The sequence below is a fragment of the Heliangelus exortis genome, chromosome 1 (genome assembly GCF_036169615.1).
Source record: "Heliangelus exortis chromosome 1, bHelExo1.hap1, whole genome shotgun sequence".
In the NCBI taxonomy this organism is placed as follows: Eukaryota; Metazoa; Chordata; class Aves; order Apodiformes; family Trochilidae; genus Heliangelus; species Heliangelus exortis.
This window is the reverse complement of record NC_092422.1, coordinates 72,722,637-72,739,576: the sequence shown is the minus strand read 5'-3', so window position 1 is coordinate 72,739,576 and position 16,940 is coordinate 72,722,637. Positions and strand designations below refer to the sequence as shown.

Sequence of the window (16,940 nt, the reverse complement as noted above, 5' to 3'; positions counted from 1 at the left end):
TCCTTCTTTGATCCATACATAGTGTAAAACTGAACTGAAGGTATTCAAGGCATCCACTGACATCTAATTGTCCTGTATGGGTTCATTTCTCTTGTCCATAAGTTCAGTACTCATTGGTGCCCTGGAGTTTACCCCTTAAAAAAGAAACTATATTTAATAGATGTCTTACTAATAAAAGGGGGAAAGGAGAAATATACCCAGTATATAGTCAGTAGCTGCTTTGGGGAGCCCACGGTCAGAATGCAACTTGTTAAAAGCAGTGTGCTCAAGGCTAGGAAAAATGTGCAAATCTTCTTTGTTAATGATCTTTTTGACAGCCTGCTAGAGAGGAGGAATAGATGGGACATCTTGCAGCCAAATATCAAGTGTATAAGAAGCGTTGGGTTTATTTTCCTTGCATGCATCCGTGTCCATCAAACTGGAAGCCTTCAAGCTACCAGAGGAGTGGACATCCAAATCCCTGATCCAGATCTGCTGTTGTGATGCCCAGCAGCTCAGTGCTCAGGGGACCTGGGTGGGATTTGCAGGATTCTCCATCAAGCCTCACTTGGAAGTATGTAACAAAACCTGCAAATCCAGTAGGGCTGGTGTTGGCCAGGACGTCCTTGATGGGCAGTGGGGACTGAGATGGGTCCTGGAGTCTTCTCAGATTGCGAGTAACATAGAAGGAGAGATGAAAAAGGCTGAATAATCTATGAAGCAGATGACTTCCAAAGCCTAGATTGATCTTTCCAGTGCTGACATTGGAAAGAGAGGATGCTGGAACTACAGAGATGCTAGCTGGAATACATGGCTCATTTCTGTCTCATATTAATACAGTATTTGGCATCCAGAGGATGATATTTGGCACTTAGATTCCTGTGTAAACTAAATCACTTTACAGAACATTGTTGTTTTTATATTCCTACTTAATTTATTTATTGAAAGCAATTGTTTATAGCAGACTACTCATGCAATGTCCAAATTCTTTGGAACAAGCAAAATAGCCTTGGCTACTGAAAGTGGCATTGATTTATGTCTCACGTGTATGTGAGAATACCAAGGACTAGATAGAAGTGCTGAGGAATTTTCAAAGCACCTTTTGAAAAGGAGATACAAGAAAACTGATTTATGCCTGTAAAGATTCATAGAGACAATAATGTTTAAGAAATGTATGGTCTATACATTGGGCATGAACTTCACAATGAAGACTGGAAGACATTTTGCTGACTGAGTTACAGAAAAACTCAGAGATGGGAAAATTCTTATTTTAAAGGCTGAGAAGTGAGCACTAATACTTTAGACTCTGACTGTATTTCAGCAAATAAATAAAAGCAGTCGTCACTCCACAGTAACATAACATTTCATTCCAATGCTAAAGCACAGTCAGAGGTAAGGCAAATGCTTCATCTGATTGTCTTGTGATCAACTCCCACATTTTAGTGATACCTTGAAGTGAAATCATTGAAGTGCCAGGAAGGAAGAAAAGACTACATCCTTTCTCACAGTATACAAAAGACTGAGTTGTGGCAGTTCACTTCCAGGTGAGGTGCTGAATACCACTCATCTCCTCACAGTCAAGCTGAGGGTACTTTGGCTTCAGCAGCCTTCTGGGTGTGCTGTGTCTGACTGTGGCACTACAGCTCTTCCCAGCCTTCCCAGCAAGGGGCCACTGCTGAGCCCTCTCCTCCTGGAGGGACGCAAGACCTGAAGGAAGAGGAGAGCTTTCATATGACTTTTTGGGGACTTCTCTGCAGTACTGGTGTTCTTGTGCAGTGGTTTTCCTCACCACGGGAAGGCTCTGTCTGCTGTTAACCTTGCTGCAGTGATGTGTTATAAACATGCTCTGTCTCCACTCCAGCTTGGCGTTGCCTTGTCATAGCTGGGGTGCCACGAGCTCAGTGGGGTTCTGCCCCAGACTGGGTACTGACAGAGAATTTCGGGGTGAAGGCACAGCACTGAACTGATTACCAGCTTATGTTTTAGTTGTTAAATATTTACTAAGAACTTGCAGCCTCTCTGGAGGCAGGTAATTATCTATTCTACTTTATTATGAAAACAAATCTCCTCTCTTCCTCGGATGACTTCTCTGTTTAAGCAAATTTAAATATCTGATTTTTCGTGAGACTTGCTGTGGTTACATCACTGTTATTTATTTCATTTTTTAGCAATCTCAAATGAGTTTGGGAAGTTAATAAATTCTTCTGTAACACGCTGATTAACTCTCTTAATTAACACCACTGAATACAACTGAAAATATAGTTTCCAAAACCTTCAACCTCAGCCCAACACAGTTTTGTCTTTCTTCAAGTGTCATTTAAGTACACAATGATATTTCTAGGAACTCCAATTCTCTTTGCAGATTTTTATTATGTTATACAACAGCATTTTTCAAATAGATGATTTCTGGTGCAAATGATTTGCAAAGGCATTCTTGATTTTTGTGGAGGCGTATGTAGATATTCTTACTCATATTTGGTTTCTTCTATTACAGAGCCAAGAAAGGGAATGAATAGCCTTTCATATTTTAATGACAAGAAAACACTCTTCTCAGATGTGCCTTTTCCATATTTTTAGGTGCACCTCTGGCACTGACTGCTGAGAATCTCTGGACCTCTTGGTAGATGAACCTCTTGAGAAACCCTCCTGCAGAGTTTGCCCAAGCTTCTTAGAGCGCCAGTGTTTGGATCCCACCAGGCAGAGAACTTCATCTTCTTTATATTTCCAGCTGAAGGTGGAAAGATATCCTTCTAGTCTAGAATGATTTTTGAGATATTAGCTAATCATTGCCAGGTTCATGGCCACTGAAATGTGGAAATAGTGAATTAATGCTCCTTTTGTGCAACTTCTCATCTAATTACTTAATTCTTAGAACAGAAGGGGTTCCCCTGACCACGTCTGTGTTTTCAGATGAGACTTCAGCTGCATGACTGTGCTTGTAAGATTGAAACCTTGTGTGAAACAGCTTGTTTTATTACACGCTTAGGCTGTGGTCTGACAAGATGATTTAGGGTGTCTTGTACCAAGCATATCTAACAAACATAAATTGCAAAGTGCTGGACATACTCACTCTGCTGGTTCATACTGGTTCAAGGAATGTAGGTAGGAGGTGTATCTTGTCCTGCAGATATGCACAATCTGTCTGAGTTGTTACTATAGACAGTCTAAGTAAGGCATTATATAACATACTATCACACCTTTTGGATGAGGTATTGTTTGTCCTCCTGTGGCTGGCATAGAACCAACACACACAATGTATTTTGCACTCTGATTCAGCATACTGAAAAGGTGTTCTCATCTGCTATCATCAAATCTGTGCTGCCAAGTGATCTAGTAGCACAGCTTCTTTATCCATTACCATGACTTACATCACTTTTTAAAGAAGAACCTAATCCAAAAATCAGCAAAACGCCCTCTGAAGTCAGGGGGCTTTGAGGCAAGTCAGTCTTTCATTTGCTTTGCTCTCCACAGTTTGAAACAGACTGAGTAACTTAATTGGTTTTAAAAGAATGCTTCATTTCTGAAAAGAATGGCTTTGATTTCATCACATTCAGTAAAATGCTGTAAAAGTGATTTGCTCACAAATAAGGAACAGTTTGTTAGGCTTTAAGAAAAAACATTTTATATTTAACAGTGCCATCTTAACTAATTTTTAGATTGAGGTACCTATGGTATTTTTTTGAAAGAAATCTGTGTAGTTATTGGATTGCTCATGTATTGTTAGACCTGGAGAGAACAGGGAAGACAGGAGTGATGTGATACCTGTCATGAGATCAGCCTCTGGCTTGAAAATGACCTCAGCCTAAGGCAGAGAGCTGAAGCATCTAACAGTGGAATCTGCTTAAGCTACAAAATTTACACACAGCTTATATTTTCAAAGGCTTCAGAATATGGGGGTGTTTCAATCTGGGTTTAGTTTTTGCCTGGCTTAATTACAATGTTCTCTTAGCACAGTCTGCTGTTGGTTTCTTTTTCCTACTAACAAACCTGAGTGCACTTCTACTTTTCTTGACAACAGTCCCATTCCCATCGCCATATCCACGATAAGGCTTGTGAGTGAAGGAAAAAAATAAAAGCTGCTCACAAAGCTGTGTTTCAGACCTTTTCAGACCTGATGTTTGATTCCTGAGATATGTTCTTCTGTGTGGACTTTCAAAAGGTGTGCACCTGCTAGGCCAGGGCTTTATCAAGATGGTCAGGAAGACCAGGAGGTTTCACATTACAGGTGAAACCACATTGCCTCATCTTTCCAGATAATCGTTCACCTGCTTGCACACGTGCTTTTGGCTGCAGACTCAGAGCATGAGACATGTTGAAGTCACAAAAAAAAAAAGGATGTAGGTTGCTGTGGAAATAGTTAATGATGGGAAAAAAAGCCAGTCAGCAGCTGTCTGTGGCATTTCATGCATGGTCAGCAGTCTCTGTTTCGCTGGGACTCAATGCAGCCCCAGCACTCCCCATCAGTAGATTTTAAGAGAGATTGCAGAGGGGAGGAGTTGTTGTGGTGGTTGCTTTGGTTTTTTTTCTGTCCTATATCTACTCCTGTAATGAGGCCATAATACAATACTGGGAATGCCACATGCCTGAGTATACAGTAGCAGCTACGTAGGAGCTCTCTGATGACAGGAGGATGAGTTATGTCTGTCAAACTAACCCAAAGATTATTGATTTTCTCTCTGCACAGGCTGCAGAACTCTCTCTACTACAGTGCAAAACTACTTGGTGTCCAGGGTTTGCTCAAACCAGTCTTAGGCAGTGGTTTTATTACACTGCTGAATATGCATTTTTGCAGGGGTCAGGAGCGTTCAGGAGCAGACTTGAGAGCAACAGCAACACAGCAAGTGTGTTTCTCCTGGGGAGAGAGGCTGCAGATGATTGCCTTTCAAGGGTGTGAAACAAAAATGCTTGCTCTTGGAGGAAGGTGAACTGCAGTTTGTCTAACAGAAGTTACAGTGATTAAGCAAAGGCAATGAGTTCAAAAGTGAGTTTCGAGTTTCATTTCTCGAGCACAGGGGTCAGGAAGGCCTTGAAAGTGGAAGGGGAAAAAAGCCATTTCAGGTAGTGTTACAGGCATATGGGACACACTGAAACACACTGATTACTGAATGATGGCAGCACTGACTAACAGCGACAAAAAAAACATAATAAAGGCTGCAAAATTGAGTATCATTTGATTAATGTATCCTCCTAGCTTCCACAGTGTGTTGCTCTACCTTTGAAATTTCTGAGACCAACAGTATTCTCACCTTTTCTTAGCTAATTAGCTAAGAATGGATTGCCCTAATGGTTATTTATTAACTTATTTATTTATTGCAAAAGCAATGGCTTGCTTTTAACCAGGTTTCAAGCCGCTTAGTTAGGAGTGTCAGCAGGTAATAGAATTAAAAAAAACCAAGCACAGCCAACCAACCAAACAAAAAAACCCACAAAAAGCCAACCAAACAGCAGCAGAAGCAGAAGTCTTATAGTTAGAGGGCCAAACTCAGAGAGGGGCTCCAGAGCAGCACAGCAGTGGGTGGGGAGATGCCAGGACAGAGGCCTGGGATGGGGACCTCGGGAGGAACCACAGCAAGGGACCAGCTGAGAATGAGAGGCATGTTGATGGCACTCAAAGGTGTGGTGAGGAAGGGCGGGAGGAGGAAAAGAGGAGGAAAGAGCAAGTGGGAGGACATGCAGAACCTCAGATGAAGGGAGAGAGAGACAGGATGCTGCTGTAAAGAGATAAGGTGCTGAGAGGCTCTGGCAGACAATATGAGCAGGCAGTCGTAGGAAACTGGGTGCACAGCTAAGACCAGAGCCATCAGGCAAGGGGGACAAAGTTCACAAGTGTTTCAAGAGTGTTTTCAAACTGTCCCACAATAAAAAGAATTTTTTGAAGATAAACAAATGATTAACAACCAAAGAGGTAAGAAATATACAGCACAGGGACTAACAGAAAGTTCAGAAGAAACTTCAGACGAGGCATACTTGGGATTTAATAAATAATCCTGCACTGTAAGTCTGTATTGACAGGGAGCAAATGGCATCCTTGAATGGTGCCTTCTTAAATGATGTTTCTCTTATCAGTAAGAAATAGTGCCAGGTGTAGTATCTGTCTCCAACTTTCTCTAAAAGTGTTTTTGTTAATCTGGAAAAGAAAAAATGCTTCATGGCACTGTATAGGGTTATCTTTGCTGACTCAGATTCACTATATATCCTCCTCCATCAGTGGATTCCTCAGCTGACCTGTAAACAGCACAGAGGAGGATGGGTCCATTCCTTATGCTCTAACTCAGGACTCCTCAGCTTAGTTTTTATGATGTTATGCTTAGACTTACCAGTTATTGGTGAGCTACAGGATGGGTGTATATGGTTAAAATCAAACAGCAGAGCCTCCATGTATTTAAGTTTTCAACTTGAAAGCAAAATTAGTACCTAAATACAATGGATAGAAAAAAAAATTGTAGAATTACCAATATATCAAATCAACCACTTCAGCTTTATTAATGTGGTTAGCCAGGACTCACTGAAGTATTCCTATATATACACAACAAATACAAACAGCAGCTGGATGTGAGCACGTTGAGAGTTAATGGAAAAAATGGATGGAGTCTGTGCTATCTCTCTTGATTTAAGATATCAAACTACTGCACATGCATGTGAGGAAATGTACTTGAATTCTGCTTTCCAATTTGAGCAGCTACTAACTCATCATTTCCATTCCAAATGTTTATTTATTTTGTTTATATCTTCTCATCTTTTTCCCAGGACACATGGTTGTCCTCAGAGTGAATTCTCGCCCTTAAAGCTCTGCAGTGTGTTAGAACTTATTCCTCCAGCCAGAAGAACAGAACAATACTTTCTGTGTTATGAAAACATAGTATCTACTAAAAATTGGTAAAAAATCAAAGTTCTCATTCATTTTTGCCCCATAGTCTGTTGGCAGATCCAAAAGCAATAAATTAAAAGGCTGTCAGTGCCTCAGGAGTATAATGAGAACTCTTATTGCCTAGGAAAGAAAAGTTTATTTTGAAGTTTAGTGGATACCCATCTTGTGCATATGAAGATTCATCCTGTTTTAAAACATGACAAATATTTTTCTAATGGTGGGAAATCTTCCTGGGATACAAGAATGATGTGCACCAAGAGACTAATCAAAAGAAACTGTGTCTTACCAGCTGTTTATGATCTGTTTTTCTGTTCTCACTCCACTTACCTAGGTTGGTTGAACAAGAGATGCCTTGAATTTATGTGACAAGCTTTGTGGAGCACTGGTGAGGTAGCACAGCACCTGCCCCCCTGAAGTTGAGACAGGGGCTGACACTGCAGATAGTGGATGCAGCACATCCACAGCTACTTGTAGTGCAGCGCCTGGTGTGGCCAACTTCTGTTGGGAAGATTCCCTCTCTGCTTTAGAGCTGGGAAAAGTCTGATGGCCCCAAAAGCCATTTCTGAATTGCAAATATGGCTTTGAAGAAAACAGACACCTGCAACCATTTATTTATTTATGCATAGACCATTGCCATTCATTCAAGACCTGAAAACGGGAATAGCTTTGTAATTATGTGTGTTATTTTTATGCATTTGTAGAAACTTAGCTTTATATTTTGGTGGAAAAGGAATAAAAGTAGCCAGGCAAAATAGTTTGGCCTCCTGCAGAGCAGCTGACAGCATTATATGCAGGTCTAACCATTGCCACGGATTGGTCTGGTGTGACTTGAATGCACTGCCATCGTGTGTTTAGGCTGCTTTGTGAGTAAAGTCCTGGCTCTGTAGCCTACGCTGCAGAGGTGAGGACATGTGCCTTGCCCAGAAGTGTCAGATGAGCAGCAGCTCACCTCCTTCGTGCTTCTGACTCACTGGAGGCACTGTTAGCAGAGAGCACAGAGGGACTGGGACTCACCAGACCAATGCCACTGAGATGCTGCTGTGGCTCAGTGGTACCCAACGCCAGCATCAGCTGAGCTGCCTCTGCAAGGAGCATCTCTCTGCCTCCTTAGTGACACTGAAGCTGCAAGCAGTCTGACATCCCAGTGCCATAGTCAAGCATAGGTACATAGGTTCAGCTTTCTCTCCTGGGCTTCTTTGCAGCTCCGAGGACTTTTTGGGTGCTTCTTTTTGTGTCAGTATTGGGAATGCTGCTTAAGCTTACTCTGCTTAAAAGGCTGGATGGGAGAAATTCAGTACAGCATTAGAGAGGCACAATGCAGCTTAGCTACACCTCATGCCTCTCAAGGGGCAGCATATTGCAGTCACGGGATGGTTGGTACAAGTTATGCCTTGGGAAGAGACAAGACAGTGTCCAAAGGAAAAATCCCACCATCTGGAATCACTTGTATTGCCTGACATTTCTAAATCCCTAAGCACTAGATCCTACAGTCCACACACACCCGAAAAATAGGATTAACACTGACAGGGGAAATAGCTGCATGAAATGATCTTTGAATTACTTTATTCCTGTTAAATACAGATTGAATTCCAAGTTTAAAAGAGCAATCTCGCTTTTTAATTGCTCCTTTCAGCAGTGAATTTTTAAAAAATAGAGTGTAACTACACAAGCATTGGTTAATTTAGAAAAGTTTACTCTGGAGGGAGATTTTGCAGAATGTTAGGAATAATAAAGCAGAAACATTTTTACATTGTGCCAGAAAAACTCCAAGCTGACAAAAAATGTTTGGCTTCTAGCTGGACCACCAAAATAGAAACTAAAGACAGTGCTTCGAGTACAGTTCCAGAATTCAGTTCATATCAATTTGGTTATCTTTTAAATGAAAAAAAATATGAGGAATTATTTAAATTTTCTGATTTAATAGTGTTTTGAAAAATACCACTTGTATTGTAGGCTATTAACATCAATTAATGTAAAAGCCAAGGCTCTTTTTGTTAGTACATATACCTTAATGCATAAGCAAGTTGCATGGGCTTTCAAGGTTTTTCAGTAAACTGGGAGAAATTTCTGTGTAAATTCCTAGATTAACCCATTTTCCTTGTATAAAGTAAAAAGGAGTGAAAATATTTTTAAATGTTTGAGGCAGAAAAGGTACTGAAAGCCTGTTTTATGAAAATTGCTGGTTTTCTGAGAAAAAAATACCCAACAAAACAGAATAACACTTCTGATGCTGCAGATTGTTCAAATAACATCTTCAATTTGATTGGAAATAATTGTTTTCAATAAATAATTAAACGTACACAGGTGTACTGCTGAACATAAGGGGTCCATCTGCTCAGAGGAAGTGGATTAATTTTTATATAGTTGCAGTAGGAGCAGCTTCAAGTTGGTCTTTGTTTTTGTTTTTGTTTTTTGGCATAATGCTTAATCTAAGGTCAGACAGCTGAGATTTGTTTTAGAAACACGAGTAGTAGAAGCTTCTAGTGTAAAGAATAGCCCAGCATCAAAAAGGATGGAAGACTCCAGAAGAACAAACTAGGCTCAAGGATACAGACATTGAGCTCCTCTTACCTGCTAGCCCACAGAGGTATTTAGAGATCTTGAAAGCACCTGTATTCAGAAGAAATTAGAAGTAATTCTGGTATATACAAAAGCAAATTAGCACACATGGAAGATAATCCACTGAGCGTCTCTTGGATGGCTCTAAACAGTATCTACTCAGGGCATTACCATTGAGTGACCCTATTTAAAAAAAAAATTAAAAAAAAAAGAAGTCAAAAAGCCCCAAAATCAAATAATTCCAGGGCAAAGACTGAAGTAGAAAATGCAACAGGAAATACTACACTGAAGAACCACTCACTCAACCATTTGACCCACCCAATGCATCTTTACAAGTTTTGACTGATCTCTCAGTATTAATTTGTCTTCAGCATAACATGAAGCAAAGTCTGACAGAACTTGCTGTTTCCTTTCTGCTTGGAAAAGGCTTCCAAGTAAATAATACTTCCTGTAGTTTAGTGTTTACCATGTTTTCTACAGCCTCCTGTAGCTCTGTAGCCAAAATTCACCATAGTTACAAACAAACTTGTAAAACTCATCTTTTTCTAGACATCAACAAAATTCCTTCTTCTCTCAGCCCAGGCATCATGGGGAGCTGGGGGGGGGGGGTGAACTGCCAAAGTGTCAGCAGCAGGCATGGCAGATAAGGAAGGAGGAAAAGCAAAGAATCTATAGCCTAAACTTTATGCCTTTTCTGGAGTGCTTTGTAGCTACTAACGCATGGTGTGCATGCAGGTGTATTTTCTACTTCCCCTAGATCCTTAAAATGGACATCATCAGTGAAGGCCATTAAATTTAAAACAACTCTCCCATCCTTAGCTATCTCTAAGGTTTCACTCCATGGCCTGCCATGGTTTCACTCTGGTCCTGCCAGTTGTCAAAAGGGTGCAGCAACAGGGGGGAAGATCAGGCAAATGACACTCTCCATAGTTTCTAAAATAATTTTAGCCTTCACCTTGAGGTCTGAAATGGCACCATGGCTTTTATCCTACATACAGGCAGGGGACGAATTTATTAGAAGACTAGGTCCTTTGGTTTTCATAAAGTAGTTAACCTGTGGTAGAACTTCACAGGCATTAAAAGAGCAACACAGAAGTTAATTTAATTGCCAGTACTGAGTTTGCTCAGCTCAAAACAGGCCAGGATGTCTAGAGCTAACATTTCGAAGCTTTCATGTTCTTGCTTGACCAGGCCCAACATTTGTAACACTATTTTAAAAACACTGGTTACTACATCAAACAGACACATGTGCTCAAGGCAACATCCCCATCTCAAGAAAGTAATTTGTTCATTTTGAAAGAGAAGTAATAAATGTTTTACTTTTCTCTGGCTTGCCAGGTTAAGCCACAGAGTTAGCCAAATGATCCCAAGCTACTCTGTGGTGACACACGAGGCATGATGTGACACAGTGCCAGGCAACACAAGCTGTATCAATAAGCAGATTTACTTTTTCTGGTCCTCCACCACTGTGAGATACAAACCAAGCTGTAACCAACATTTCCCAGATTTAGGGAAACCTTAAAATCATTCACTGAACTTTTCATACACTCATGAGCTACTATCTCTACCAGCTTTCCTCACTTGTTTCTTTGTTCAGTGATTCCCTCTCTCAGCAGCTGCACAGAACAGTGTCAAGACAGAAGCTGCAGGAACACCAAGAATACCCAAACCACAAGTTTCTTTGTTTCCACGCTCTGCAGAAACAGCTCATTCAGACTATGGGTTGGAGAGATCAAGAGAAGCAAAAAGATACCACTGTCTCAGAGCCCAGCAGTTCATTTGCTGTGAATCAGCAGGGAAACAGTGACCCAAGGGCTTGTTCTCAGCTCTTCCACTTTGGCAAATGCTCCATTTTTAACAGCTTCCTCATACAAGAGGCAGGTAAAGGATAGGCTTATCCATTCCTCTCCCTTCAGCCAGGGAACAACTGAGACTACTTAAACTTCATGCAGTACAAGGCCACAAGCAACCTGTGCTGCTCCCAACAGTGCAACAGTGTTGTGGCACTCTGCAAGTTTGTTGCCAATGTTATAAATTAAAAATTAAAAAAAAAAAAAAAATCCATGCTTTTTAAATGCTTGCCAACAAAACCACAAAACATTTGAAGTAATTGTAATGCACTGGCATATAGTATTGTTCTCAACCTTATCTGTACTGAAAGATTCCATTTTAGCCATTTTCATTTGCATGCAATGAAAGTTTAAAATCGAAAAAGCGTGATTTAGCAAATGGTGCATACCAGGTACCACCCACCCTCCTCTCAGAAAGCACTGTGTGTTGTTAAACTGTAGCATGTGTGTTGTTATTGTTTGTTGCACATTCCAGTTACACAATGAAAGTATTTTTCCTGCCTTTTTTGTTTCCTTAAAGTAAGCTAAGGCACAAGCATGCTCCCTCCATGAGCTCCGAAGCTCTGTAACCATTTCCATGATGTGCCGTGATGCTTGGTGGGTCAGCATCACCAGCAGCCCAGACAGTTTCATCTGATAGCAAGCAGATTTTTGTCCTCATATATTCACCTGTAAAGCCTCTATAGCAATAGTGATGTTCATGTTTCCCTTCTGGCACCATATCTCACTGAGATGCTCTGCCTGTAACTTTTCCACTATCATAAACCACATTAAGCTGAGCAGTTGAATCACCTAAATGGGAAAACAAAGGACAGATTGGGTTCTTTGAAGTAACTTTTTTTCTTCTTTTCTCTTTTCTTCCCCTATTCAACACAAAATTTATTGTGCTGCTTCTGCAAAACAAACCTCCACATTCTTGTGGATGAAAACTCACTGATTTCTCCCAACAATCCAATATAATGTTAGTGAGATTTCCCCTGCTATGCACAAGTACTCGACAATGAAGTGAGATATCGGGCTTGGAAAACTGCCAGTGGGGGAAAAAGGATGAGAAAGATGGAAAATTAAACACTTCTCCCAAATCACAGCACTTGAGGAGCCTCTTGCTTCAAGTCCCTTATTAGATGCACAGTCACACAAAGTGCAGCAAGACAGGCACCTGCCTGCCCTGAGCAAAGGCTCCCTCAGATTTCATCATCTCAAACTGATTTTTATCTTATTCTCAAGAATCCAGGGTTCCTAAATTTGTTAATCCCGGCACCTCTGTTATGTACTGGTATAAACTTCACTGCTTTTAGGGGAGGAAAAACTCTTTTCACTTAGCACTGTATGGATCATCCATGGGAGAAATGTATATAGCAGGGAGCCTTGTGCATGCACTGGTGGTATTTTTTTGCCAGTCTGTGGCATGAATGACATTTGACTGTTATGGAGTGAAAAAAACCAAACCAAACCAACAAAAAAAAAACCAAAAAACAAAACAAAAAACAAACAAACAAACAACAACAAAAAAAAAACAAAAACAAAAGTGAAAAAACCAAACAAAGCAAAACAAAAAAACACCAAAAAACCAAAAACAGAGATGAGGGAGATAGAATGGAAGATGCATGGCAGAACAACCAAGCAAGGCTGGAAAGTTTATGCAAGGGATCTGCTAGGTCATGGTCTGTGCTATGCATTTCAAGAAGCTGTTTTGTCATTGTTTGTGACTGGGACATTTATAGGGAAAGACACAGTCCAGGTCCTTTGCCACCATAAAATGATTTGGGTTGGAAGAGACCCTAAAGATCACCTGGTTCCAACCCCCCTGCATGGGCAGGGACACCTCCCACCAGACCAGGTTGCTCAAAGCCCCATCCAACCTGGCCTTGAACACTGCCAGGGAGGGGGCAGCCACAGCTTCCCTGGGCAACCTGTGCCAGTGTCTCACCACCCTCACAGGGAAGAATGTCTAATATCTAACAAAAAAAAAAAAAAAAAAAAAAAATTATGCTTTTTCATTGCCTCTGAAGAACACACCACACACAGCAGGAGCTGAAACTTCATATAGCCTCATGGCTTCATATAACCATAGATTTTTGGATGATAAAAGGCATTTATGTACACATTCAAGAGCATCAATAATGCTGATAGTGCTATCAGATCTGAAGCTGCTGTAAGCCACGTTTCCATTTTTAAACAGACATTCCTGTCTTCAGATCATTTTAAGCTACAAGTGCCATTTTCTGCATCTGCTAATGTAGGGGCAGATGCAATGTTTGTATTATGTGCTTCAGAACACAAAAACCTGAAACTCCATGTGATCTGAGTTTCATACTTTGCAGAGAACCAAAATAATTCAGATAAACAGTGACTGGGCTATGTGGAAAGGCTTTTATGGACACAAATGTTTGAAATTAAAAAATTCAAAGACAACAGATTTTGTTTGGACATAAACATTCCCATGCTGCCCTGGAAATACAAACACAACAACACTGTGTTGAGACACTGGGAAGAAGAAAGTGTTCTTTAAAGTAAAGAAAGAACAACTACCAAAAAACAACCAAAAAAACAAAGGTAGAATAACTTCCGGAAACATTTCAGTTTTACAAATATGTAATACATTGTAAAAATGTTCCTGCTTTTTAAATCTCAGTTGCTATTTAGCTGGTTGCCCCGTAAACTGCCAGACTGCAAAATGCCAGCTGTTTTTGACATGAGTTCCTGGGGAGGGAACACAAACACCAAAAAAAAGTAGTGCTGGACCCAGAAGTTTATACAGATCAAAATATATGTGCCATATTGGGCTGGACTTATGTACACTGAACCTTGTGACGGGGTAGAAGTCAAATCTGAGTGCCAAAACAAGAGGAGAAAAGTAAGATCTAGCTTTATCATTCCTCCAGCTGAATTTTCAGGGACAATCTGTGTAAAAAGAATGACCAAAAGCACTCCCATAGACATTATCAATTGTCACATTCCCTATTAAGCATATGACCTAAAAAAATGTGTGGTAACTTCATTAGGCAACATTTCCACAAACATCTAGGCTGTCAGCACTGACTCTCATCCCCCCCCTCAATGGCTACAAAAGCCTCGGGGCTTTAGGTTTTGATTTTACCACAGGAGTGAACTGAAAAACCTGTTGCCAACTTCCCTGGCTTCTCAAAAACATAGGAAACCTTGTAGGCAGAACACCTCCCATATTCACTCCATCCAGGCATGCTCAGATGCACACTAAATTTCTTCATTCTAGACCATACCAACTTGGCAGAACTACCTACATGGGGTTGAAAGGCTCCATACATGCAGACAGTCCAACCAGACACTGCCTGGTCTCATGGCTGGCCCTCAGGATATTTCTTACTCTGTTCATCAGATTTTATAAAGAAGAAAACAATAGTTGGTGAGATGATGGAAGAAAAAAGGAAAATGGGAAAGCAACAGATTAAGTTTACATTGGAAGTCAAACTGAATAACTGACAGGATCTCAACAGAGCTCAGTAAGTAATAATTTTGCTCAACTGAGCAAACTCAGCTCAACTGAAGACATGACAGGTTACCCCACATGCCAATGTTCTGTCATCTTACCTTTAAGATGACACACCATTATACAAGGCCAGAAGAGCAGTAATATAGTCTCTTTTTTTTTTTTTCCAGATGCTCCAGTCATATTGAACCTAACTGCTGCACACAGGTGGAAGCTGGAAATCCCATTTCTTTGACTTTGCCTTTGCTAACGCTCAACTCAAAACTCCCAAGCCAGCTTACTCAAAGACACATGCAATTTAACTTTGTCCCTTTCCAACCTGCAACATGTTTTGTGCTCCAAGAGGAGCATTGCACTGGTTTTAATTTGCTCTCTGCAGTAACAATGTGTAGCAATCCAGGCCATGAAAAAGCACACCTGTGAAAAAAATTCCTGTCCTGCTAGAAATCACAAAAAATGAACTTAACTTAGGTGAAACTACACATAAAAATATGTGCTATTTAATTCTAGTCAATTGGCAAAACCCTGTTTTTTCCACAAGATGCCAGTCCTCCCAAACAAATCAATTCCCACACATTTTACAAGTATTCCCAACCTGAAATTCATTGGTCTTGATGTTAAGATTTGCTGCAACTCTGTACAAATGACCGGAATATTTTATTTTGATAAAAGCATAAGAATTGCAGCATGCTAAGTAATGGGACTTGCAGGAATAGTATATAAAAAAAAATAAATTCCTGTGTTGTCACTGATTTCTGCTGCAGATGGCAGTTACTGAACGAATAATAGAATAATTTCTATTACACTATAAGTCTCGCATCCTCTACCTTCACACATCACTCAGTAAAGAGTGATACTCAGGTGACAGCAGGCACCTCTGTGCTGCCTGCCACACCATGGGAAGGACAACAGGTTTAGTTTATAATCAGATCTACTCCTAAACCAGTGATGAACAAGGAATACGCAGTTCTGCACCACCCTTTGAACACAGCCAGCATGCCAACTCAACAAGGACACCATCAGGAGCAGTTCAAGTTAAGATTCACTTGCTGTCAATGGCATATGCAAACTCAGGCAATAACTACCTGTTGGGATCTGAAGTAGCCTGATTAAGTCCAACATTTCTAATGTGAAGCTGATGGACAACAAAATTTCATGCAGAAGCTTACTGCACAGCAATGAGGAGGAAAGCACATGAGCAACAATAAACACCAAAGCAAGGATGCACAAATAACACGCTGAAATCACTGGGTGATGAAGGCCAAGTTTATGAAGGAGAAAAAAAGGGGAGTGGTGGTAAGTCCCACATGTCTTAAAAACAATAGTCCTAATAATCTGAAAGGCAAGTTTCTTTATAAAAGCAAGCAGCAGTTTTAAAGCAACAACTGACACTGCAGAGCAAGACAGAACCCTGGCAATTGCCTACAGCAAATGCAGAAGACAGGGTGGTCCAACCTAGCACCAGTAGCAACCAGGAAACTGGGAGGTGACAGAATTCCAGGAAGGGCAGCAGACTGAATGAAGGCTGAAGAGAGAAACAAAGAAACTCAACAAATTCTTGGCAGAAGGACCCTATGAAGAACATTAGGAAGTGTTTCAGACTCCAGCTGGGTATGCTGCACCCGAATAGGACCAGAAAAACAAAACTATTGCTGCTTTAGTGCTCTGAGTCAATAGGTTAAGACCCACACTTGAGCAATTAATCAGTGGGACTGAGATCAACATCTGCTCATCCTTCCTTGCTCCACATCCTCCCCTTCCTTCCCATGCCTAAATCCTGCCACTATTACAGCACTTCCTCAGGAGGGGATGCCTGCACTGGTTCATCTGTAGCAACAATGGCAAAGAAATGCAGCAAGTAACCAAGTTCTGATTTTGTAAGGGAAAAATGGCACAAGCGATCTGATCATTTAGCTTAAGCACCTTCTTAAAAATGAAAGGGACTTTTATAAACTGTAGTTCCAACTGGAAAAGTGCACTATATTCTATTGTACTGAAAGCAGGTATCTCAGCATTCAATGGATCAAAGTCCCAGTCCCCAGCTATTTCATTTTCAGCCAGATCAAGGCCTGACACCTATTGTCTCAACAACAAGCTAAGACAACTACAGTTACAATATTATCAAGCCTTTACGTGAAATACTGAAAGTTTCAAAGACTGTTTTATTTTCTGTTGATAGTTAAAAGCAAAAAAGACACTAAGATTAAAAATAACA

The 16,940-nt window shown here is 40.6% G+C and overlaps 1 long non-coding RNA gene across 1 annotated transcript; it reads right to left on the bottom strand.

Moving 5' to 3' along the window:
• Nucleotides 1-5,930: 5,930 nt before the first annotated feature.
• Nucleotides 5,931-10,193, bottom strand: LOC139797997 (uncharacterized). Its single transcript, XR_011726649.1, has 2 exons — nucleotides 6,205-10,193; nucleotides 5,931-6,106 (listed from the first exon to the last, which is right to left on the bottom strand). It is a non-coding gene; the product is annotated as an uncharacterized lncRNA (long non-coding RNA).
• Nucleotides 10,194-16,940: the final 6,747 nt, after the last annotated feature.